Here is a 27,535-nt window from a genome sequence, read left to right as displayed (position 1 = left end):
ATAAAGAAGTTGTGGTATTTACTTACAAAGCAATATCACTCAGCAATGAAATCTATGTCATCAGGCCCGTAGCAGCACAATGAGTGGATTCAGGTACGATGATTCTAACTGAAATAAGTCACACAGAAAAAGAAACATCATAAGATATCACTAATAAACGGAATGTAAACTTGGCTACACAGGAACTGAATTACAGAACAGAACAGTGTCTCAAATTTAGAAAACCAACTTATGCTTGCTTAAGGGGAAAGGTGAGTTGGGTTGCTGCATAAAACCAGAGATTGAAATGAGCACAGATAAAGTTCCTTAAGCCAAATATGGAATAGACAAGAGCTACTCCTTGCTCAACGAAATGGACTCAACACCGCATATTAAACGCCTAAGAATGTACCTGACTAGTAAGTATCTTAAAACCTATGGATTGCTATGTCTCCGAAAGAGAATCAAGCATGTGTACAGGGGCATAAACGCAGCAGTGATAGGATTGGAGAGGTTCGGTGAGCAAATGAAGACCCTTTGAAGTCATATTGCATGGTACCCATTCCACGGGTTTCAACTACCCAGGTTTTAGGTATTCTTCCTTCAGCTAAAACATGCATGTGGAACCCAGAGTATGATCAACCATGTGATCGGGAGTCGTGTTCAAATATGTCTCAGTTTTCCTCCCCTGGTACTCGGGTGCAACATTCCAGACGCTTTACTAACACTCTCCCAACTTGGAGAGTCAGTCCCTTTAACCTCCTGTTTGGCCCAGTTTGCAATTTCTGTGGAAGATGAACAGGAATAGCGAGAACCAATGAGAGGCTAGCTGGAGGTGTCTGGACAGGCAAATTTAACTCTCATTTCCCACCAGGAAGAGGAATTAACCAAAGGCTCAGCGTGCCGTGCCGGAACCAGATTAGGGCCTGAAGCCATCCTGCGGCGTTGCGGCCAGCTCAAAAGAAAGCGAGTTGAAGATAGGAGCTCAGGGGCACTGTAATTCACAAACCTGCAGAGTTATAAATGACAGCTATCGTCCAAAAATAGACTGAAGTAAGGCTGCCAAGAGGACTTGAAAGCGGGGCAGAATTGCAGGAAACAGATTTCAGGAGGTAGACTGGAATTGCATTGAAAGCATAGGAAAAGAGGCAGAACTTCCACAATGATGCACTTGGCGAAAAAGGGCGTATGTGTTTTTTCCTGAATATATTCAGGAAAAAACGCATACGCCCTTTTTGACCAACCTAGCAAACTTGCAAAGGAAATCTGCACTACAATGAAGTCTCACTTCTCCCCGGTCAAAAGGGCCATCTGAAAAAAGTGTAAAATCCAGAAAGGCAGGACAGGCCATGGAGAACTGGGAGCCTTGTTATGCTGATGGGCTGGATGTAAATTGCCAACAGACACTCAGGAGAAGTGTATGGTGTTTCCTGAAACATCTAAAAAACAAAGCAACAGAGCCTAGGGCACTTTCACTTATGGTCCTACAGCTTAGGGAAATTAAAATCAAAAAGACACAGCCACCCCAAAGTTTGGGACGCCTCTGTTTACAAGAACCTCGTTTACCGTACAAGTTCAATATCACAGAAAGTGAAAAATGGATAAAGAACTTGTGGTACTTACGTACAATGCAGTATCACTCAGCAATGAAATCTATGTCATCAGGCCCGTAGCAGCATAATGAGTGGATTCAGGTAGGATGATTCTAACTGAAATAAGTCACACAGAAAAAGAAACATCATAAGATATCACTAATATACGGAATGTAAACTTGGCTACACAGGAACTGCATTCCAAAAAAGAACAGGGTCTCAAATTTAGAAAACCAACTTATGCTTGCTTAAGGGGAAAGGTGAGTTGGGGTGCTGCATAAAACCAGAGATTGAAATGAGCACAGATAAAGTTCCTTAAGCCAAATATGGAATAGACAAGAGCTACTCCTTGCTCAACGAAATGGACTCAAAACCCCATATTAAACGCCTAAGAATGTACCTGACTAGAAAGTATCTTAAAACCTATGGATTGCTATGTCTCCAAAAGAGAATCAAGCGTGTGTACAGGGGCATAAACGCAGCAGTGATAGGATTGGAGAGGTTCGGTGAGCAAATGAAGACCCTTTGAAGTCATATTGCATGGTACCCATTACACGGGTCTCAACTCTCCAGGTTTAAGGTATTCATCCTTCAGCTAAAACATGCATGTGGAACCCAAGTATGATCAACCATGTGAACGGGAGATGTGTTCAAATATGTCTCAGTTTTCCTCCCCTGGTACTCGGGTGCAACATTCCAGACGCTTTACTAACACTCTCCCGACTTGGAGAGTCAGTCCCTTTAACCTCCTGTTTGGCCCAGTTTGCAATTTCTGCGGAAGATGAACAGGAATGGCGAGAACCAATGAGAGGCTAGCTGGAGGTGTCTGGACGGGCAAATTTAACTCTCATTTCCCACCAGGAAGAGGAATTAAACAAAGGCTAAGCATGCTGGGCCGGAACCAGATTAGGGCCTGAAGCCATCCTGCGGTGTTGCGGCCAGGTCACAAGAAAGCGAGTTGAAGAAAGGAGCTCAGGGGCACTGTAATTCACAAACCTGCAGAGTTATAAATGACAGCTATCGTCCAAAAATATACTGAAGTAAGGCTGCCTAGAGGACTTGAAAACGGGGCAGAATTGCAGGAAACCGATTTCAGGAGGTAGACTGGAATTGCATTGAAAGCATAGGAAAAGAGGCAGAACGTCCACAATGATGCACTTGGCCAAAAAGGGCGTATGCGTTTTTTCCTGAATATATTCAGGAAAAAACGCATACGCCCTTTTTGGCCAACCAAGCAAGCTTGCAAAGGAAATCTGCACTACAATGAAGTCTCACTTCCCCCCGGTCAAAAGGGCCATCTGAAAAAAGTGTAAAATCCAGAAAGGCAGGACAGGCCATGGAGAACTGGGAGCCTTGTTATGCTGATGGGCGGGATGTAAATTGCCAACAACCACTCGGGAGAAGTGTATGGTGTTTCCTGAAACATCTAAAAAACAAAGCAACAGAACCTAGGGCACTTCCACTTATGGTCCTATAGCTTAGGGAAATTAAAATCAAAAAGACACAGCCACCCCAAAGTTTGGAACGGCTCTGTTTACAAGAACCTCGTTTACAGTACAAGTTCAACATCGCAGAAAGTGAAAAATGGATAAAGAAGTTGTGGTATTTACTTACAAAGCAATATCACTCAGCAATGAAATCTGTGTCATCAGGCCCTTAGCAGCACAATGATTGGATTCAGGTATGATGATTCTAACTGAAATAAGTCACACAGAAAAAGAAACATCATAAGATATCACTAATACACGGAATGTAAACTGGGCTACACAGGAACTGCATTCCAAAACAGAACAGGGTCTCAAATTTAGAAAACCAACTTATGCTTGCTTAAGGGGAAAGGTGAGTTGGGGTGCTGCATAAAACCAGAGATTGAAATGAGCACAGATAAAGTTCCTTAAGCCAAATATGGAATAGACAAGAGCTACTCCTTGCTCAACGAAATGGACTCAAAACCCCATATTAAACGCCTAAGAATGTACCTGACTAGAAAGTATCTTAAAACCTATGGATTGCTATGTCTCCAAAAGAGAATCAAGCGTGTGTACAGGGGCATAAACGCAGCAGTGATAGGATTGGAGAGGTTCGGTGAGCAAATGAAGAACCTTTGAAGTCATATTGCATGGTACCCATTACACGGGTCTCAACTCTCCAGGTTTAAGGTATTCATCCTTCAGCTAAAACATGCATGTGGAACCCAAGTATGATCAACCATGTGAACGGGAGATGTGTTCAAATATGTCTCAGTTTTCCTCCCCTGGTACTCGGGTGCAACATTCCAGACGCTTTAGTAACACTCTCCCGACTTGGAGAGTCAGCGCCTTTAACCTCCTGTTTGGCCCAGTTTGCAATATCTGCGGAAGATGAACAGGAATAGCGAGAACCAATGAGAGGCTAGCTGGAGGTGTCTGGACGGGCAAATTTAACTCTCATTTCCCACCAGGAAGAGGAATTAACCAAAGGCTCAGCATGCCGTGCCGTAACCAGATTAGGGCCTGAAGCCATCCTGCGGTGTTGCGGCCAGGTCACAAGAAAGCGAGTTGAAGAAAGGAGCTCAGGGGCACTGTAATTCACAAACCTGCAGAGTTATAAATGACAGCTATCGTCCAAAAATATACTGAAGTAAGGCTGCCAAGAGGACTTGAAAGCGGGGCAGAATTGCAGGAAACCGATTTCAGGAGGTAGACTGGAATTGCATTGAAAGCATAGGAAAAGAGGCAGAACGTCCACAATGATGCACTTGGCCAAAAAGGGCGTATGCGTTTTTTCCTGAATATATTCAGGAAAACACGCATACGCCCTTTTTGGCCAACCAAGCAAGCTTGCAAAGGAAATCTGCACTACAATGAAGTCTCACTTCCCCCCGGTCAAAAGGGCCATCTGAAAAAAGTGTAAAATCCAGAAAGGCAACAGGCCATGGAGAACTGGGAGCCTTGTTATGCTGATGGGCGGGATGTAAATTACCAACAGACACTCAGCAGAAGTGTATGGTGTTTCTTGAAACATCTAAAAAACAAAGCAACAGAGCCTAGGGCACTTCCACTTATGGTCCTATAGCTTAGGGAAATTAAAATCAAAAAGCACAGCCACCTCAAAGTTTGGGACGCCTCTGTTTACAAGAACCTCATTTACTGTACAAGTTCAATATCACAGAAAGTGAAAAATGGATAAAGAACTTGTGGTACTTACGTACAATGCAGTATCACTCAGCAATGAAATCTATGTCATCAGGCCGTATCAGCATAATGAGTGGATTCAGGTACGATGATTCTAACTGAAATAAGTCACACAGAAAAAGAAACATCATAAGATATCACTAATAAACGGAATGTAAACTTGGCTACACAGGAACTGAATTCCAAAACAGAACAGGTTCTCAAATTTAGAAAACCAACTTATGCTTGCTTAAGGGGAAAGGTGAGTTCGGTTGCTGCATAAAACCAGAGATTGAAATGAGCACAGATAAAGTTCCTTAAGCCAAATATGGAATAGACAAGAGCTACTCCTTGCTCAACGAAATGGACTCAACACCCCATATTAAACGCCTAAGAATGTACCTGACTAGTAAGTATCTTAAAACCTATGGATTGCTATGTCTCCGAAAGAGAATCAAGCATGTGTACAGGGGCATAAACGCAGCAGTGATAGGATTGGAGAGGTTCGTGAGCAAATGAAGACCCTTTGAAGAATATTGCATGGTACCCATTCCACGGGTTTCAACTACCCAGGTTTAAGGTATTCTTCCTTCATTTCAAACATGCATGTGGAACCTAGAGTATGATCAACCATGTGATCGGGAGACGTGTTCAAATATGTCTCAGTTTTCGTACCCTGGTACTCGGGTGCAACATTCCAGACGCTTTACTAACACTCTCCCCACTTGGAGAGTCAGTCCCTTTAACCTCCTGTTTGGCCCAGTTTGCAATTTCTGTCGAAGATGAACAGGAATAGCGAGAACCAATGAGAGACTAGCTGGAGGTGTCTGGATGGGCAAATTTAACTCTCATTTCCCACCAGGAAGAGGAATTAACCAAAGGCTCAGCGTGCCGTGCCAGAACCAGATTAGGGCCTGAAGACATCCTGCGGTGTTGCGGCCAGCTCAAAAGAAAGCGAGTTGAAGAAAGGAGCCCAGGGGCACTGTAATTCACAAACCTGCAGAGTTATAAATGACAGCTATCGTCCAAAAATAGACTGAAGTAAGGTTGCCAAGAGGACTTGAAAGCGGGGCAGAATTGCAGGAAACCGATTTCAGGAGGTAGACTGGAATTGCATTGAAAGCATAGGAAAAGAGGCAGAACGTCCACAATGATGCACTTGGCCAAAAAGGGCGTATGCGTTTTTTCCTGAATATATTCAGGAAAAAACGCATACGCACTTTTTGGCCAACCAAGCAAACTTGCAAAGGAAATCTGCACTACAATGAAGTCTCACTTCTCCCCGGTCAAAAGGGCCATCTGAAAAAAGTGTAAAATCCAGAAAGGCAGGACAGGCCATGGAGAACTGGGAGCCTTGTTATGCTGATGGGCGGGATGTAAATTGCCAACAGACACTCAGGAGAAGCATATGGTGTTTCCTGAAACATCTAAAAAACAAAGCAACAGAGCCTAGGGCACTTCCACTTATGGTCCTATAGCTTAGGGAAATTAAAATCAAAAAGACACAGCCACCCCAAAGTTTGGGACGCCTCCGTTTACAAGAACCTCGTTTACAGTACAAGTTCAATATCACAGAAAGTGAAAAATGGATAAAGAACTTGTGGTACTTACGTACAATGCAGTATCACTCAGCAATGAAATCTATGTCATCAGGCACGTAGCAGCATAATGAGTGGATTCAGGTACGATGATTCTAACTGAAATAAGTCACACAGAAAAAGAAACATCATAAGATATCACTAATACACGGAATGTAAACTTGGCTACACAGGAACTGAATTACAGAACAGAACAGGGTCTCAAATTTAGAAAACCAACTTATGCTTGCTTAAGGGGAAAGGTGAGTTGGGGTGCTGCATAAAACAGAGATTGAAATGAGCACAGATAAAGTTCCTTAAGTCAAATATGGAATAGACAAGAGCTACTCCTTGCTCAACGAAATGGACTCAACACCGCATATTAAACGCCTAAGAATGTACCTGACTAGTAAGTATCTTAAAACCTATGGATTGCTATGTCTCCGAAAGAGAATCAAGCATGTGTACAGGGGCATAAACGCAGCAGTGATAGGATTGGAGAGGTTCGGTGAGCAAATGAAGACCCTTTGAAGTCATATTGCATGGTACCCATTACACGGGTCTTAACTCTCCAGGTTTAAGGTATTCTTCCTTCAGCTAAAACATGCATGTGGAACCCAAGTATGATCAACCATGTGAATGGGAGACGTGTTCAAATATGTCTCAGTTTTCATACCCTGGTACTCGGGTGCAACATTCCAGACGCTTTACTAACACTCTCCCCACTAGGAGAGTCAGCGCCTTTAACCTCCTGTTTGGCCCAGTTTGCAATTTATGCGGAAGATGAACAGGAATAGCGAGAACCAATGAGAGACTAGCTGGAGGTGTCTGGACGGGCAAATTTAACTCTCATTTCCCACCAGGAAGAGGAAATAACCAAAGGCTCAGCATGCCGTGCCGGAACCAGATTAGGGCCTGAAGCCATCCTGCGGTGTTGCGGCCAGGTCACAAGAAAGCGAGTTGAAGAAAGGAGCTCAGGGGCACTGTAATTCACAAACATGCAGAGTTATAAATGACAGCTATCGTCCAAAAATAGACTGAAGTAAGGCTGCCAAGAGGACTTGAAAGCGGGGCAGAATTGCAGGAAACCGATTTCAGGAGGTAGACTGGAATTGCATTGAAAGCATAGGAAAAGAGGCAGAACGTCCACAATGATGCACTTGGCCAAAAAGGGCGTATGCGTTTTTTCCTGAATATATTCAGGAAAACACGCATACGCCCTTTTTGGCCAACCAAGCAAGCTTGCAAAGGAAATCTGCACTACAATGAAGTCTCACTTCCCCCCGGTCAAAAGGGCCATCTGAAAAAAGTGTAAAATCCAGAAAGGCAGGACAGGCCATGGAGAACTGGGAGCCTTGTTATGCTGATGGGCGGGATGTAAATTGCCAACAACCACTCGGGAGAAGTGTATGGTGTTTCCTGAAACATCTAAAAAACAAAGCAACAGAACCTAGGGCACTTCCACTTATGGTCCTATAGCTTAGGGAAATTAAAATCAAAAAGACACAGCCACCCCAAAGTTTGGAACGGCTCTGTTTACAAGAACCTCGTTTACAGTACAAGTTCAACATCGCAGAAAGTGAAAAATGGATAAAGAAGTTGTGGAATTTACTTACAAAGCAATATCACTCAGCAATGAAATCTGTGTCATCAGGCCCTTAGCAGCACAATGAGTGGATTCAGGTATGATGATTCTAACTGAAATAAGTCACACAGAAAAAGAAACATCATAAGATATCACTAATACACGGATTGTAAACTTGGCTACACAGGAACTGAATTACAGAACAGAACAGGGTCTCAAATTTAGAAAACCAACTTATGCTTGCTTAAGGGTAAAGGTGAGTTGGGGTGCTGCATAAAACCAGAGATTGAAATGAGCACAGATAAAGTTCCTTAAGCCAAATATGGAATAGACAAGAGCTACTCCTTGCTCAACGAAATGGACTCAACACCGCATATTAAATGCCTAAGAATGTACCTGACTAGTAAGTATCTTAAAACCTATGGATTGCTATGTCTCCAAAAGAGAATGAAGCATGTGTACAGGGGCATAAACGCAGCAGTGATAGGATTGGAGAGGTTCGGTGAGCAAATGAAGACGCTTTGAAGTCATATTGCATGGTACCCATTCCACGGTTTTCAACTACCCAGGTTTAACGTATTCTTCCTTCAGCTAAAACATGCATGTGGAACCTAGCGTATGATGAACCGTGTGATCGGGAGACGTGTTCAAATATGTCTCAGTTTTCCTCCCCTGGTACTCGGGTGCAACATTCCAGATGCTTTACTAACACTCTCCCCTCTTGGAGAGTCAGTCCCTTTAACCTCCTGTTTGGCCCAGTTTGCAATTTCTGCGGAAGATGAACAGGAATAGCGAGAACCAATGAGAGACTAGCTGGAGGTGTCTGGACGGGCAAATTTAACTCTCATTTCACACCAGGAAGAGGAATTAACCAAAGGCTCAGCATGCCTTGCCAGAACCAGATTAGGGCCTGAAGCCATGCTGCGGTGTTGCGGCCAGGTCACAAGAAAGCGTGTTGAAGAACGGAGCTCAGGGGCACTGTAAATCACAAACCTGCAGAGTTATAAATGACAGCTATCGTCCAAAAATATACTGAAGTAAGGCTGCCAAGAGGACTTGAAAGCGGGGCAGAATTGCAGGAAACCGATTTCAGGAGGTAGACTGGAATTGCATTGAAAGCATAGGAAAAGAGGCAGAACGTCCACAATGATGCACTTGGCCAAAAAGGGCGTATGCGTTTTTTCCTGAATATATTCAGGAAAACACGCATACGCCCTTTTTGGCCAACCAAGCAAGCTTGCAAAGGAAATCTGCACTACAATGAAGTCTCAATTCCCCCCGGTCAAAAGGGCCATCTGAAAAAAGTGTAAAATCCAGAAAGGCAGGACAGGCCATGGAGAACTGGGAGCCTTGTTATGCTGATGGGCGGGATGTAAATTGCCAACAGACACTCGGGAGAAGTGCATGGTGTTTCCTGAAACATCTAAAAAACAAAGCAACAGAGCCTAGGGCACTTCCACTTATGGTCCTATAGCTTAGGGAAATTAAAATCAAAAAGACACAGCCACCCCAAAGTTTGGGACGCCTCTGTTTACAAGAACCTCATTTACCGTACAAGTTCAATATCACAGAAAGTGAAAAATGGATAAAGAACTTGTGGTACTTACGTACAATGCAGTATCACTCAGCAATGAAATCTATGTCATCAGGCCCATAGCAACATAATGAGTGGATTCAGGTACGATGATTCTAACTGAAATAAGTCACACAGAAAAAGAAACATCATAAGATATCAGTAATACACGGAATGTAAACTTGGCTACACAGGAACTGAATTCCAAAACAGAACAGGGTCTCAAATTTAGAAAACCAACTTATGCTTGCTTAAGGGTAAAGGTGAGTTGGGGTGCTGCATAAAACCAGAGATTGAAATGAGCACAGATAAAGTTCCTTAAGCCAAATATGGAATAGACAAGAGCTACTCCTTGCTCAACGAAATGGACTCAACACCCCATATTAAACGCCTAAGAATGTACCTGACTAGTAAGTATCTTAAAACCTATGGATTGCTATGTCTCCAAAAGAGAATCAAGCGTGTGTAGAGGGGCATAAACGCAGCAGTGATAGGATTGGAGAGGTTCGGTGAGCAAATGAAGACCCTTTGAAGACATATTGCATGGTACCCATTACACAGGTCTCAACTCTCCAGGTTTAAGGTATTCTTCCTTCAGCTAAAACATGCATGTGGAACCCAGAGTATGATCAACCGTGTGAACGGGAGACGTGTTCAAATATGTCTGTTTTCTTCCCCTGGTACTCGGGTGCAACATTCCAGACGCTTTACTAACACTCTCCCCACTTGGAGAGCCAGCGCCTTTAACCTCCTGTTTGGCCCAGTTTGCAATTTCTGCGGAAGATGAACAGGAATAGCGAGAACCAATGAGAGACTAGCAGGAGGTGACTGGACGGGCAAATTTAACTCTCATTTCCCACCAGGAAGAGGAAATAACCAAAGGCTCAGCGTGCCGTGCCAGAACCAGATTAGGGCCTGAAGCCATCCTGCGGTGTTGCAGCCAGCTCAAAAGAAAGCGAGTTGAGGAAAGGAGCTCAGGGGCACTGTAATTCACAAACCTGCAGAGTTATAAATGACAGCTATCGTCCAAAAATAGACTGAAGTAAGGCTGCCAAGAGGACTTGAAAGCGGGGCAGAATTGCAGGAAACCGATTTCAGGAGGTAGACTGGAATTGCATTGAAAGCATAGGAAAAGAGGCAGAACGTCCACAATGATGCACTTGACCAAAAAGGGCGTATGCGTTTCTTCCAGAATATATACAGGAAAAAACGCATACGCCCTTTTTGGCCAACCAAGCAAGCTTGCAAAGGAAATCTGCACTACAATGAAGTCTCACTTCCCCCCGGTCAAAAGGGCCATCTGAAAAAAGTGTAAAATCCAGAAAGGCAGGACAGGCCATGGAGAACTGGGAGCCTTGTTATGCTGATGGGCGGGATGTAAATTGCCAACAGAGACTCTGGAGAAGTGTATGGTGTTTCCTGAAACATCTAAAAAACAAAGCAACAGAGCCTAGGGCACTTCCACTTATGGTCCTATAGCTTAGGGAAATTAAAATCAAAAAGACACAGCCACCCCAAAGTTTGGGACGCCTCTGTTTACAAGAACCTCGTTTACAGTACAAGTTCAACATCGCAGAATGTGAAAAATGGATAAAGAAGTTGTGGTATTTACTTACAAAGCAATATCACTCAGCAATGAAATCTATGTCATCAGGCCCTTAGCAGCACAATGAGTGGATTCAGGTTTGATGATTCTAACTGAAATAAGTCACACAGAAAAAGAAACATCATAAGATATCACTAATACACGGAATGTAAACTTGGCTACACAGGAACTGAATTACAGAACAGAACAGGGTCTCAAATTTAGAAAACCAACTTATGCTTGCTTAAGGGGAAAGGTGAGTTGGGGTGCTGCATAAAAGCAGAGATCGAAATGAGCACAGATAAAGTTCCTTAAGCCAAATATGGAATAGACAAGAGCTACTCCTTGCTCAACGAAATGGACTCAACACCGCATATTAAACGCCTAAGAATGTACCTGACTAGTAAGTATCTTAAAACCTATGGATTGCTATGTCTCCAAAAGAGAATCAAGCGTGTGTACAGGGGCATAAACGCAGCACTGATAGGATTGGAGAGGTACGGTGAGCAAATGAAGACCCTTTGAAGTCATATTGCATGGTACTCATTACACGGGTCTCAACTCTCCAGGTTTAAGGTATTCTTCCTTCAGCTAAAACATGCATGTGGAACCCAGAGTATGATCAACCGTGTGAATGGGAGACGTGTTCAAATATGTCTCAGTTTTCGTACTCTGGTACTCGGGTGTAACATTCCAGACGCTTTACTGACACTCTCCCGACTTGGAGAGTCAGTCTCTTTAACCTCCTGTTTGGACCAGTTTGCAATTTCTGCGGAAGATGAACAGGAATTGCGAGAAGCAATGAGAGGCTAGCTGGAGGTGTCTGGACGGGCAAATTTAACTCTCATTTCCCACCAGGAAGAGGAATTAACCAAAGGCTCATCGTGCCATGCCGGAACCAGATTAGGGCCTGAAGCCATCCTGCGGTGTTGCGGGCGGGTCACAAGAAAGCGAGTTGAAGAAAGGAGCTCAGGGACACTGTAATTCACAAACCTGCAGAGTTATAAATGACAGCTATCGTCCAAAAATATACTGAAGTAAGGCTGCCAAGAGGACTTGAAAGCGGGGCAGAATTGCAGGAAACCGATTTCAGGAGGTAGACTGGAATTGCATTGAAAGCATAGGAAAAGAGGCAGAACGTCCACAATGATGCACTTGGCCAAAAAGGGCGTATGCGTTTTTTCCTGAATATATTCAGGAAAAAACGCATACGCACTTTTTGGCCAACCAAGCAAGCTTGCAAAGGAAATCTGCACTACAATGAAGTCTCACTTCCCCCTGGTCAAAAGGGCCATCTGAAAAAAGTGTAAAATCCAGAAAGGCAGGACAGGCCATGGAGAACTGGGAGCCTTGTTATGCTGATGGGCGGGATGTAAATTGCCAACAGACACTCGGAAGAAGTGTATGGTGTTTCCTGAAACATCTAAAAAACAAAGCAACAGAGCCTAGGGCACTTCCACTTATGGTCCTATAGTTTAGGGAAATTAAAATCAAAAAGACACAGCCACCCCAAAGTTTGGGACGCCTCTGTTTACAAGAACCTCGCTTACCGTACAAGTTCAATATCACAGAAAGTGAAAAATGGATAAAGAACTTGTGGTACTTACGTACAATGCAGTATCACTCAGCAATGATATCTATGTCATCAGGCCCGTAGCAGCATAATGAGTGGATTCAGGTACGATGATTCTAACTGAAATAAGTCACACAGAAAAAGAAACATCATAAGATATCAGTAATACACGGAATGTAAACTTGGCTACACAGGAACTGAATTACAGAACAGAACAGGGTCTCAAATTTAGAAAACCAACTTATGCTTGCTTAAGGGGAAAGGTGAGTTGGGGTGCTGCATAAAACCAGAGATCGAAATGAGCACAGATAAAGTTCCTTAAGCCAAATATGGAATAGACAAGAGCTACTCCTTGCTCAATGAAATGGACTCAACACCGCATATTAAACGCCTAAGAATGTACCTGACTAGTAAGTATCTTAAAACCTATGGATTGCTATGTCTCCAAAAGAGAATCAAGCGTGTGTACAGGGGCATAAACGCAGCAGTGATAGGATTGGAGAGGTTCGGTGAGCAAATGAAGACCGTTTGAAGTCACATTGCATGGTACCCATTCCACGGGTCTGAACTCTCCAGGTTTAAGGTATTCTTCCTTCAGCTAAAACATGCATGTGGAACCCAGAGTATGATCAACCGTGTGAACGGGAGACGTGTTCAAATATGTCTCAGTTTTCCTCCCCTGGTACTCGGGTGCAACATTCCAGACGCTTTACTAACACTCTCCCCACTTGGAGAGTCAGCGCCTTTAACGTCCTGTTTGGCCCAGTTTGCAATTTCTGCGGAAGATGAACAGGAATAGGGAGAACCAATGAGAGCCTAGCTGCAGGTGTCTGGACGGGCAAATTTAACTCTCATTTCCCACCAGGAAGAGGAAATAACCAAAGGCTCAGCGTGCCGTGCCGGAACCAGATTAGGGCCTGAAGCCATCCTGCGGTGTTGCGGCCAGCTCAAAAGGTAGCGAGTTGAAGAAAGGAGCTCAGGGGCACTGTAATTCACAAACCTGCAGAGTTATAAATGACAGCTATCGTCCAAAAATAGACTGAAGTAAGGCTGCCAAGAGGACTTGAAAGCGGGGCAGAATTGCAGGAAACCGATTTCAGGAGGTAGACTGGAATTGCATTGAAAGCATACGAAAAGAGGCAGAACGTCCACAATGATGCACTTGGCCAAAATGGGCGTATGCGTTTTTTCCTGAATATATTCAGGAAAAAACGCATACGCCGTTTTTGGCCAACCAAGCAAGCTTGCAAAGGAAATCTGCACTACAATGAAGTCTCACTTCCCCCCGGTCAAAAGGGCCATCTGAAAAAAGTGTAAAATCCAGAAAGGCAGGACAGGCCATGGAGAACTGGGAGCCTTGTTATGCTGATGGGCGGGATGTAAATTGCCAACAGACACTCGGGAGAAGTGTATGGTGTTTCCTGAAACATCTAAAAAACAAAGCAACAGAGCCGAGGGCACTTACACTTATGGTCCTATAGCTTAGGGAAATTAAAATCAAAAAGACACAGCCACCCCAAAGTTTGGGACGCCTCTGATTACAAGAACCTCGTTTACCGTACAAGTTCAATATCACAGAAAGTGAAAAATGGATAAAGAACTTGTGGTACTTACGTACAAGGCAGTATCACTCAGCAATGAAATCTATGTCATCAGTCCCATAGCAGCATAATGAGTGGATTCAGGTACGATGATTCTAACTGAAATAAGTCACACAGAAAAAGAAACATCATAAGATATCACTAATACACGGAATGTAAACTTGGCTACACAGGAACTGAATTCCAAAACAGAACAGGGTCTCAAATTTAGAAAACCAACTTATGCTTGCTTAAGGGCAAAGGTGAGTAGGGGTGCTGCATAAAACCAGAGATTGAAATGAGCACAGGTAAAGTTCCTTAAGCCAAATATGGAATAGACAAGAGCTACTCCTTGCTCAACGAAATGGACTCAACACCTCATATTAAACGCTTAAAAATGTACCTGACTAGTAAGTATCTTAAAACCTATGGATTGCTATGTCTCCAAAAGAGAATCAAGCGTGTGTACAGGGGCATAAACGCAGCAGTGATAGGATTGGAGAGGTTCGGTGAGCAAATGAAGACCCTTTGAAGTCACATTGCATGGTAACCACTCCACGGGTCTCAACTCTCCAGGTTTAAGGTATTCTTCCTTCAGCTAAAACATGCATGTGGAATCCAGAGTATGATCAACCGTGTGAACGGGAGACGTATTCAAATATTTCTCAGTTTTCCTCCCCTGGTACTCGGGTGCAACATTCCAGACGCTTTACTAACACTCTCCCCACTTGGAGAGTCAGCGCCTTTAACGTCCTGTTTGGCCCAGTTTGCAATTTCTGCGGAAGATGAACAGGAATAGGGAGAACCAATGAGAGACTAGCTGCAGGTGTCTGGACGGGCAAATTTAACTCTCATTTCCCACCAGGAAGAGGAAATAACCAAAGGCTCAGCGTGCCATGCCGGAACCAGATTAGGGCCTGAAGCCATCCTGCGGTGTTGCGGCCAGCTCACAAGAAAGCGAGTTGAAGAAAGGAGCTCAGGGACACTGTAATTCACAAACCTGCAGAGTTATAAATGACAGCTATCGTCCAAAAATATACTGAAGTAAGGCTGCCAAGAGGACTTGAAAGCAGGGCAGAATTGCAGGAAACCGATTTCAGGAAGTAGACTGGAATTGCATTGAAAGCATAGGAAAAGAGGCAGAACGTCCACAATGATGCACTTGGCCAAAAAGGGCGTATGCGTTTTTTCCTGAATATATTCAGGAAAAAACGCATACGCCCTTTTTGGCCAACCAAGCAAGCTTGCAAAGGAAATCTGCACTACAATGAAGTCTCACTTCCCCCCGGTCAAAAGGGCCATCTGAAAAAAGTGTAAAATCCAGAAAGGCAGGACAGGCCATGGAGAACTGGGAGCCTTGTTATGCTGATGGGCGGGATGTAAATTGCCAACAGACACTCGGGAGAAGTGTATGGTGTTTCCTGAAACATCTAAAAAACAAAGCAACAGAGCCTAGGGCACTTCCACTTATGGTCCTATAGCTTAGGGAAATTAAAATCAAAAAGACACAGCCACCCCAAAGTTTGGGACGCCTCTGTTTACAAGAACCTCGTTTACCGTACAAGTTCAATATCACAGAAAGTGAAAAATGGATAAAGAACTTGTGGTACTTACGTACAATGCAGTATCACTCAGCAATGAAATCTATGTCATCAGGCCCGTAGCAGCATAATGAGTGGATTCAGGTACGATGATTCTAACTGAAATAAGTCACACAGAAAAAGAAACATCATAAGATATCAGTAATACACGGAATGTAAACTTGGCTACACAGGAACTGAATTACAGAACAGAACAGGGTCTCAAATTTAGAAAACCAACTTATGCTTGCTTAAGGGGAAAGGTGAGTTGGGGTGCTGCATAAAACCAGACATCGAAATGAGCACAGATAAAGTTCCTTAAGCCAAATATGGAATAGACAAGAGCTACTCCTTGCTCAACGAAATGGACTCAACACCGCATATTAAACGCCTAAGAATGTACCTGACTAGTAAGTATCTTAAAACCTATGGATTGCTATGTCTCCAAAAGAGAATCAAGCATGTGTACAGGGGCATAAACGCAGCAGTGATAGGATTGGAGAGGTTCGGTGAGCAAATGAAGACCGTTTGAAGTCATATTGCATGGTACCCATTCCACGGGTCTCAACTCTCCAGGTTTAAGGTATTCTTCCTTCAGCTAAAACATGCATGTGGAACCTAGAGTATGATCAACGATGTGATCGGGACGTGTTCAAATATGTCTCAGTTTTCCTCCCCTGGTACTCGGGTGCAACGTTCCAGACGCTTTACTAACACTCTCCCCACTTGGAGAGTCAGCGCCTTTAACCTCCTGTTTGGCCCAGTTTGCAATTTCTGCGGAAGATGAACAGGAATAGGGAGAACCAATGAGAGACTAGCTGCAGGTGTCTGGACGGGCAAATTTAACTATCATTTCCCACCAGGAAGAGGAAATAACCAAAGGCTCAGCGTGCCGTGCCAGAACCAGATTAGGGCCTGAAGCCATCCTGCGGTGTTGCGGCCAGCTCAAAAGAAAGTGAGTTGAAGAAAGGAGCTCAGGGGCACTGTAATTCACAAACCTGCAGAGTTATAAATGACAGCTATCGTCCAAAAATATACTGAAGTAAGGCTGCCAAGAGGACTTGAAAGCGGGGCAGAATTGCAGGAAACCGATTTCAGGAGGTAGACTGGAATTGCATTGAAAGCATAGGAAAAGAGGCAGAACGTCCACAATGATGCACTTGGCCAAAAAGGGCGTATGCGTTTTTTCCTGAATATATTCAGGAAAAAACGCATACGCCCTTTTTGGCCAACCAAGCAAGCTTGCAAAGGAAATCTGCACTACAATGAAGTCTCACTTCCCCCCGGTCAAAAGGGGCATCTGAAAAAAGTGTAAAATCCAGAAAGGCAGGACAGGCCATGGAGAACTGGGAGCCTTTTTATGCTGATGGGCGGGATGTAAATTGCCAGCAGACACTGGGGAGAAGTGTATGGTCTTTCCTGAAACATCTAAAAAACAAAGCAACAGAGCCTAGGGCACTTCCACTTATGGTCCTATAGCTTAGGGAAATTAAAATCAAAAAGACACAGCCACCCCAAAGTTTGGGACGCCTCTGTTTACAAGAACCTCGTTTACCGTACAAGTTCAATATCACAGAAAGTGAAAAATGGATAAAGAACTTGTGGTACTTACGTACAATGCAGTATCACTCAGCAATGAAATCTATGTCATCAGGCCCGTAGCAGCATAATGAGTGGATTCAGGTACGATGATTCTAAGTGAAATAAGTCACACAGAAAAAGAAACATCATAAGATATCACTAATACACGGAATGTAAACGTGGCTACAGAGGAACTGAATTCCAAAACAGAACAGCGTCTCAAATTTAGAAAACCAACTTATGCTTGCTTAAGGGGAAAGGTGAGTTGGGGTGCTGCATAAAACCGGAGATTGAAATGAGCACAGATAAAGTTCCTTAAGTCAAATATGGAATAGACAAGAGCTACTCCTTGCTCAACGAAATGGACTCAACACCCCATATTAAACGCCTAAGAATGTACCTGACTAGTAAGTATCTTAAAACCTATGGATTGCTATGTCTCCAAAAGAGAATCAAGCGTGTGTACAGGGGCATAAACGCAGCAGTGATAGGATGGGAGAGGTTCGGTGAGCAAATGAAGACCCTTTGAAGTCATATTGCATGGTACCCATTACACAGGTCTCAACTCTCCAGGTTTAAGGTATTCTTCCTTCAGCTAAAACATGCATGTGGAACCCAGAGTATGATCAACCGTGTGAACGGGAGACGTGTTCAAATATGTCTCAGTTTTCTTCCCCTGGTATTCGGGTGCAACATTCCAGACGCTTTACTAACACTCTCCCCACTTGGAGAGTCAGCGCCTTTAACCTCCTGTTTGGCCCAGTTTGCAATTTCTGCGGAAGATGAACAGGAATAGCGAGAACCAATGAGAGACTAGCTGGAGGTGTCTGGACGGGCAAATTTAACTCTCATTTCCCACCAGGAAGAGGAAATAACCAAAGGCTCAGCGTGCCGTGATGGAACCAGATTAGGGCCTGAAGCCATCCTGCGGTGTTGCGGCCTGCTCAAAAGAAAGCGAGTTGAAGAAAGGAGCTCAGGGGCACTGTAATTCACAAACCTGCAGAGTTATAAATGACAGCTATCGTCCAAAAATATACTGAAGTAAGGCTGCCAAGAGGACTTGAAAGCGGGGCAGAATTGCAGGAAACCGATTTCAGGAGGTAGACTGGAATTGCATTGAAAGCATAGGAAAAGAGGCAGAACGTCCACAATGATGCACTTGGCCAAAAAGGGCGTATGCGTTTTTTCCTGAATATATTCAGGAAAAAACGCATACGCCCTTTTTGGCCAACCAAGCAAGCTTGCAAAGGAAATCTGCACTACAATGAAGTCTCACTTCCCCCCGGTCAAAAGGGCCATCTGAAAAAAGTGTAAAATCCAGAAAGGCAGGACAGGCCATGGAGAACTGGGAGACTTGTTATGCTGATGGGCGGGATGTAAATTGCCAAAAGACACTCGGGAGAAGTGTATGGTGTTTCCTGAAACATCTAAAAAACAAAGCAACAGAGCCTAGGGCACTTCCACTTATGGTCCTATAGCTTAGGGAAATTAAAATCAAAAAGACACAGCCACCCCAAAGTTTGGAACGGCTCTGTTTACAAGAACCTCGTTTACCGTACAAGTTCAATATCACAGAAAGTGAAAAATGGATAAAGAACTTGTGGTACTTACATACAATGCAGTATCACTCAGCAATGAAATCTATGTCATCAGGCCAATAGCAGCATAAAGAGTGGATTCAGGTACGATGATTCTAACTGAAATAAGTCACACAGAAAAAGAAACATCATAAGATATCACTAATACACGGAATGTAAACTTGGCTACACAGGAACTGAATTCCAAAACAGAACAGGGTCTCAAATTTAGAAAACCAACTTATGCTTGCTTAAGGGGAAAGGTGAGTTGGGGTGCTGCATAAAACCAGAGATTGAAATGAGCACAGATAAAGTTCCTTAAGCCAAAGATGGAATAGACAAGAGCTACTCCTTGCTCAACGAAATGGACTCAACACCCCATATTAAACGCCTAAGAATGTACCTGACTAGTAAGTATCTTAAAACCTATGGATTGCTATGTCTCCGAAAGAGAATCAAGCATGTGTACAGGGCCATAAACGCAGCAGTGATAGGATTGGAGAGGTTCGGTGAGCAAATGAAGATCCTTTGAAGTCATATTGCATGGTACCCATTCCACGGGTCTCAACTCTCTAGGTTTAAGGTATTCTTCCTTCAGCTAAAACATGCATGTGGAACCCAGAGTATGATCAACCGTGTGAACGGGAGACGTGTTCAAATATGTCTCAGTTTTCCTCCCCTGGTACTCGGGTGCAACATTCCAGACGCTTTAGTAACACTCTCCCGACTTGGAGAGTCAGCGCCTTTAACCTCCTGTTTGGCCCAGTTTGCAATTTCTGCGGAAGATGAACAGGAATAGGGAGAACCAATGAGAGACTACCTGGAGGTGTCTGGACGGGCAAATTTAACTCTCATTTCCCACCAGGAAGAGGAATTAACCAAAGGCTCCTCATGCCATGCCGGAACAAGATTAGGGCCTGAAGCCATCCTTCGGTGTTGCGGCCAGCTCACAAGAAAGCGAGTTGAAGAAAGGAGCTCAGGGGCACTGTAATTCACAAACCTGCAGAGTTACAAATGACAGCTATCGTCCAAAAATATACTGAAGTAAGGCTGCCAAGAGGACTTGAAAGCGGGACAGAATTGCAGGAAACCTATTTCAGGAAGTAGACTGGAATTGCATTGAAAGCACATGAAAAGAGGCAGAACGTCCACAATGATGCACTTGGCCAAAAAGGGCGTATGCGTTTTTTCCTGAATATATTCAGGAAAAAACGCATACGCCCTTTTTGGCCAACCAAGCAAGCTTGCAAAGGAAATCTGCACTACAATGAAGTCTCACTTCCCCCCAGTCAAAAGGGCCATACTAAAAAAGTGTAAAATCCAGAAAGGCAGGACAGGCCATGGAGAACTGGGAGCCTTGTTATGCTGATGGGCGGGAGGTAAATTGCCAACAGACACTCGGGAGAAGTGTATGGTGTTTCCTGAAACATCTAAAAAACAAAGCAACAGAGCCTAGGGCACTTCCACTTATGGTCCTATAGCTTAGGGAAATTAAAATCAAAAAGACACAGCCACCCCAAAGTTTGGAACGGCTCTGTTTACAAGAACCTCGTTTACCGTACAAGTTCAATATCACAGAAAGTGAAAAATGGATAAAGAACTTGTGGTACTTATGTACAATGCAGTATCACTCAGCAATGAAATCTATGTCATCAGGCCCGTAGCAGCATAATGAGTGGATTCAGGTACGATAATTCTAACTGAAATAAGTCACACAGAAAAAGAAACATCATAAGATATCACTAATACACGGAATGTAAACTTGGCTACACAGGAACTGAATTCCAAAACAGAACAGGGTCTCAAATTTAGAAAACCAACTTATGCTTGCTTAAGGGGAAAGGTGAGTTGGGGTGCTGCATAAAACCAGAGATTGAAATGAGCACAGATAAAGTTCCTTAAGCCAAATATGGAATAGACAAGAGCTACTCCTTGCTCAACAAAATGGACTCAACACCCCATATTAAACGCCTAAGAATGTACCTGACTAGTAAGTATCTTAAAACCTATGGATTGCTATGTCTCCAAAAGAGAATCAAGCATGTGTACAGGGGCATAAACGCAGCAGTGATAGGATTGGAGAGGTTCGGTGAGCAAATGAAGACCCTTTGAAGTCACATTGCATGGTACTCATTACACGGGTCTCAACTCTCCAGGTTTAAGGTATTCTTCCTTCAGCTAAAACATGCATGTGGAACCCAGAGTATGATCAACCGTGTGAATGGGAGACGTGTTCAAATATGTCTCAGTTTTCCTCCCCTGGTACTCGGGTGCAACATTCCAGACGCTTTAGTAACACTCTCCCGACTTGGAGAGTCAGTCCCTTTAACCTCCTGTTTGGCCCAGTTTGCAATTTCTGCGGAAGATGAACAGGAATAGCGAGAACCAACGAGAGACTAGCTGGAGGTGTCTGGACGGGCAAATTTAACTCTCATTTCCCACCAGGAAGAGGAATTAACCAAAGGCTCATCGTGCCATGCCGGAACCAGATTAGGGCCTGAAGCCATCCTGCGGTGTTGCGGCCAGCTCACAAGAAAGCGAGTTGAAGAAAGGAGCTCAGGGGCACTGTAATTCACAAACCTGCAGAGTTACAAATGACAGCTATCGTCCAAAAATATACTGAAGTAAGGCTGCCAAGAGGACTTGAAAGCGGGGCAGAATTGCAGGAAACCGATTTCAGGAAGTAGACTGGAATTGCATTGAAAGCATAGGAAAAGAGGCAGAATGTCCACAATGATGCACATGGCCAAAAAGGGCGTATGCGTTTTTTCCTGAATATATTCAGGAAAAAACGCATACGCCCTTTTTGGCCAACCAAGCAAGCTTGCAAAGGAAATCTGCACTACAATGAAGTCTCACTTCCCCCCGGTCAAAAGGGCCATCTGAAAAAAGTATAAAATCCAGAAAGGCAGGACAGGCCATGGAGAACTGGGAGCCTTGTTATGCTGATGGGCAGGATGTAAATTGCCAACAGACACTCGGGAGAAGTGTATGGTGTTTCCTGAAACATCTAAAAAACAAAGCAACAGAGCCTAGGGCACTTCCACTTATGGTCCTATAGCTTAGGGAAATTAAAATCAAAAAGACACAGCCACCCCAAAGTTTGGAACGGCTCTGTTTACAAGAACCTCGTTTACAGTACAAGTTCAACATTGCAGAAAGTGAAAAATGGATAAAGAAGTTGTGGTATTTACTTACAAAGCAATATCACTCAGCAATGAAATCTATGTCATCAGGCCCTTAGCAGCACAATGAGTGGATTCAGGTATGATGATTCTAACTGAAATAAGTCACACAGAAAAAGAAACATCATAAGATATCAGTAATCCACAGAATGTAAACTTGGCTACACAAGAACTGAATTACAGAACAGAACAGCGTCTCAAATTTAGAAAAACAACTTATGCTTGCTTAAGGGGAAAGGTGAGTTGGGGTGCTGCATAAAACCAGAGATCGAAATGAGCACAGATAAAGTTCCTTAAGCCAAATATGGAATAGACAAGAGCTACTCCTTGCTCAACGAAATGGACTCAACACCGCATATTAAACGCCTAAGAATGTACCTGACTAGTAAGTATCTTAAAACCTATGGATTGCTATGTCTCCGAAAGAGAATCAAGCATGTGTACAGGTGCATAAACGCAGCAGTGATAGGATTGGAGAGGTTCGGTGAGCAAATGAAGACCCTTTGAAGTCATATTGCATGGTACCCATTCCACGGCTTTCAACTACCCAGGTTTCAGGTATTCTTCCTTCAGCTAAAACATGCATGTGGAACCCAGAGTATGATCAACCATGTGATCGGGAGACGTGTTCAAATATGTCTCAGGTTTTGTACCCTGGTACTCGGGTGCACCATTCCAGATGCTTGACTAACACTCTCCCCACTTGGAGAGTCAGCGCCTTTAACCTCCTGTTTGGCCCAGTTTGCAATTTCTGCGGAAGATGAACAGGAATAGCGAGAACCAATGAGAGACTAGCTGGAGGTGTCTGGACGGGGAAATTTAACTCTCATTTCCCACCAGGAAGAGGAAATAACCAAAGGCTCAGTGTGCCGTGCCGGAACCAGATTAGGACCTGAAGCCATCCTGCGGTGTTGCGGCCAGCTCAAAAGAAAGCGAGTTGAAGAAAGGAGCTCAGAGGCACTGTAATTCACAAACCTGCAGAGTTATAAATGACAGCTATCGTCCAAAAATATACTGAAGTAAGGCTGCCAAGAGGACTTGAAAGCAGGGCAGAATTGCAGGAAACCGATTTCAGGAAGTAGACTGGAATTGCATTGAAAGCATAGGAAAAGAGGCAGAACGTCCACAATGATGCACTTGGCCAAAAAGGGCGTATGCGTTTTTTCCTGAATATATTCAGGAAAAAACGCATACGCCCTTTTTGGCCAACCAAGCAAGCTTGCAAAGAAATCTGCACTACAATGAAGTCTCACTTCCCCCCGGTCAAAAGGGACATCTGAAAAACGTGTAAAATCCAGAAAGGCAGGACAGGCCCTGGAGAACTGGGAGCCTTGTTATGCTGATGGGTGGGATGTAAATTGCCAACAGACACTCCGGAGAAGTGTATCGTGTTTCCTGAAACATCTAAAAAACAAAGCAACAGAGCCTAGGGCACTTCCACTTATGGTCCTATAGCTTAGGGAAATTAAAATCAAAAAGACACAGCCACCCCAAAATTTGGGACGCCTCTGTTTACAAGAACCTTGTTTACCGTACAAGTTCAATATCACAGAAAGTGAAAAATGGATAAAGAACTTGTGGTACTTACGTACAATGCAGTATCACTCAGCAATGAAATCTGTGTCATCAGGCCCGTAGCAGCATAATGAGTGGATTCAGGTACGATGATTCTAACTGAAATAAGTCACACAGAAAAAGAAATATCATAAGATATCACTAATACACGGAATGTAAAGTTGGCTACACAGGAACTGAATTCCAAAACAGAACAGGGTCTCAAATTCAGAAAACCAACTTATGCTTGCTTAAGGGGAAAGGTGAGTTGGGGTGCTGCATAAAACCAGAGATTGAAATGAGCACAGATAAAGTTCCTTAAGCCAAAGATGGAATAGACAAGAGCTACTCCTTGCTCAACGAAATGGACTCAACACCCCATATTAAACGCCTAAGAATGTACCTGTCAAGTAAGTATTTTAAAACCTATGGATTGCTATGTCTCCAAAAGAGAATCAAGCGTGTGTACAGGGGCATAAACGCAGCAGTGATAGGATTGGAGACTTTCGGTGAGCAAATGAAGACCCTTTGAAGTCATATTGCATGGTACCCATTACACAGGTCTCAACTCTCAAGGTTTAAGGTATTCTTCCTTCAGCTAAAACATGCATGTGGAACCCAGAGTATGATCAACCGTGTGAACGGGAGACGTGTTCAAATATGTCTCAGTTTTCTTCCCCTGGTATTCGGGTGCAACATTCCAGACGCTTTACTAAGACTCTCCCCACTTTGAGAGTCAGCGCCTTTAACCTCCTGTTTGGCCCAGTTTGCAATTTCTGCGGAAGATGAACAGGAATAGCGAGAACCAATGAGAGACTAGCTGGAGGTGTCTGGACGGGCAAATTTAACTCTCATTTCCCACCAGGAAGAGGAAATAACCAAAGGCTCAGCATGCCGTGACGGAACCAGATTAGGGCCTGAAGCCATCCTGCGGTGCTTCGGCCTGCTCAAAAGAAAGCGAGTTGAAGAAAGGAGCTCAGGGGCACTGTAATTCAGAAACCTGCAGAGTTATAAATGACAGCTATCGTCCAAAAATATACTGAAGTAAGGCTGCCAAGAGGACTTGAAAGCGGGGCAGAATTGCAGGAAACCGATTTCAGGAGGTAGACTGGAATTGCATTGAAAGCATAGGAAAAGAGGCAGAACGTCCACAATGATGCACTTGGCCAAAAAGGGCGTATGCGTTTTTTCCTGAATATATTCAAGAAAAAACGCATACGCCCTTTTTGGCCAACCAAGCAAGCTTGCAAAGGAAATCTGCACTACAATGAAGTCTCACTTCCCCCCGGTCAAAAGGGCCATCTGAAAAAAGCGTAAAATCCAGAAAGGCAGGACAGGCCATGGAGAACTGGGAGCCTTGTTATGCTGATGGGCGGGATGTAAATTGCCAAAAGACACTCGGGAGAAGTGTATGGTGTTTCCTGAAACATCTAAAAAACAAAGCAACAGAGCCTAGGGCACTTCCACTTATGGTCCTATAGCTTAGGGAAATTAAAATCAAAAAGACACAGCCACCCCAAAGTTTGGAACCGCTCTGTTTACAAGAACCTCGTTTACAGTACAAGTTCAACATCACAGAAAGTGAAAAATGGATAAAGAAGTTGTGGTATTTACTTACAAAGTAATATCACTCAGCAATGAAATCTATGTCATCAGGCCCTTAGCAGCACAATGAGTGGATTCAGGTATGATGATTCTAACTGAAATAAGTCACACAGAAAAAGAAACATCATAAGATATCAGTAATGCACGGAATGTAAACTTGTCTACACAGGAACTGAATTACAGAGCAGAACAGGGTCTCAAATTTAGAAAACCAACTTATGTTTGCTTAAGGGTAAAGGTGAGTGTGGGTGCTGCATAAAACCAAAGATTGAAATGAGCACAGATAAAGTTCCTTAAGCCAAATATGGAATAGACAAGAGCTACTCCTTGCTCAACGAAGTGGACTCAACACCGCATATTAAACGCCTAAGAATGTACCTGTCAAGTAAGTATTTTAAAACCTATGGATTGCTATGTCTCCAAAAGAGAATCAAGCGTGTGTACAGGGGCATAAACGCGGCAGTGATAGGATTGGAGACTTTCGGTGAGCAAATGAAGACCCTTTGAAGTCATATTGCATGGTACCCATTACACAGGTCTCAACTCTCCAGGTTTAAGGTATTCTTCCTTCAGCTAAAACATGCATGTGGAACCCAGAGTATGATCAACCGTGTGAACGGGAGACGTGTTCAAATATGTCTCAGTTTTCTTCCCCTGGTATTCGGGTGCAACATTCCAGACGCTTTACTAAGACTCTCCCCACTTTGAGAGTCAGCGCCTTTAACCTCCTGTTTGGCCCAGTTTGCAATTTCTGCGGAAGATGAACAGGAATAGCGAGAACCAATGAGAGACTAGCTGGAGGTGTCTGGACGGGCAAATTTAACTCTCATTTCCCACCAGGAAGAGGAAATAACCAAAGGCTCAGCATGCGGTGACGGAACCAGATTAGGGCCTGAAGCCATCCTGCGGTGTTGCGGCCTGCTCAAAAGAAAGCGAGTTGAAGAAAGGAGCTCAGGGGCACTGTAATTCAGAAACCTGCAGAGTTATAAATGACAGCTATCGTCCAAAAATATACTGAAGTAAGGCTGCCAAGAGGACTTGAAAGCGGGGCAGAATTGCAGGATACCGATTTCAGGAGGTAGACTGGAATTGCATTGAAAGCATAGGAAAAGAGGCAGAACGTCCACAATGATGCACTTGGCCAAAAAGGGCGTATGCGTTTTTTCCTTAATATATTCAAGAAAAAACGCATACGCCCTTTTTGGCCAACCAAGCAAGCTTGCAAATTAAATCTGCACTACAATGAAGTCTCACTTCCCCCCGGTCAAAAGGGCCATCTGAAAAAAGTGTAAAATCCAGAAAGGCAGGACAGGCCATGGAGAACTGGGAGCCTTGTTATGCTGATGGGCGGGATGTAAATTGCCAACAGACACTCTGGAGAAGTGTATGGTGTTTCCTGAAACATCTAAAAAACAAAGCAACAGAGCCTAGGGCACTTCCACTTATGGTCCTATAGCTTAGGGAAATTAAAATCAAAAAGACACAGCCACCCCAAAGTTTGGGACGCCTCTGTTTACAAGAACCTCGTTTACAGTACAAGTTCAACATCGCAGAATGTGAAAAATGGATAAAGAAGTTGTGGTATTTACTTACAAAGCAATATCACTCAGCAATGAAATCTATGTCATCAGGCCCATAGCAGCACAATGAGTGGATTCAGGTTTGATGATTCTAACTGAAATAAGTCACACAGAAAAAGAAACATCATAAGATATCACTAATACACGGAATGTAAACTTGGCTACACAGGAACTGAATTACAGAACAGAACAGGGTCTCAAATTTAGAAAACCAACTTATGCTTGCTTAAGGGGAAAGGTGAGTTGGGGTGCTGCATAAAAGCAGAGATCGAAATGAGCACAGATAAAGTTCCTTAAGCCAAATATGGAATAGACAAGAGCTACTCCTTGCTCAACGAAATGGACTCAACACCGCATATTAAACGCCTAAGAATGTACCTGACTAGTAAGTATCTTAAAACCTATGGATTGCTATGTCTCCAAAAGAGAATCAAGCGTGTGTACAGGGGCATAAACGCAGCACTGATAGGATTGGAGAGGTACGGTGAGCAAATGAAGACCCTTTGAAGTCATATTGCATGGTACTCATTACACGGGTCTCAACTCTCCAGGTTTAAGGTATTCTTCCTTCAGCTAAAACATGCATGTGAAACCCAGAGTATGATCAACCGTGTGAATGGGAGACGTGTTCAAATATGTCTCAGTTTTCGTACTCTGGTACTCGGGTGTAACATTCC

General features: G+C 43.7%; 1 long non-coding RNA gene across 10 annotated transcripts in view; it reads right to left on the bottom strand.

Moving 5' to 3' along the window:
- The window catches only part of LOC307181428, a 914,212-nt gene that overhangs the window by 820,874 nt on the left and 65,803 nt on the right, over positions 1-27,535 (bottom strand). For 7 of the 10 annotated variants that reach the window (XR_013826750.1, XR_013826751.1, XR_013826752.1 and 4 more), the window contains exon 1: positions 17,389-17,481. The exons of 2 other annotated variants lie outside the window; for them this stretch is intronic. This is a non-coding gene — a long non-coding RNA (uncharacterized lncRNA). Of the gene's footprint in view, positions 1-22; positions 109-17,388; positions 17,482-27,535 lie in introns of those variants that run through there. One more of the 10 variants, XR_013826757.1, reaches the window with a different exon arrangement.

The sequence above is a fragment of the Stenella coeruleoalba genome (assembly GCF_951394435.1).
Source record: "Stenella coeruleoalba genome assembly, contig: scaffold_102, whole genome shotgun sequence".
NCBI lineage: Eukaryota > Metazoa > Chordata > Mammalia > Artiodactyla > Delphinidae > Stenella > Stenella coeruleoalba.
This window is presented reverse-complemented; position numbering and strand designations above follow the sequence as displayed.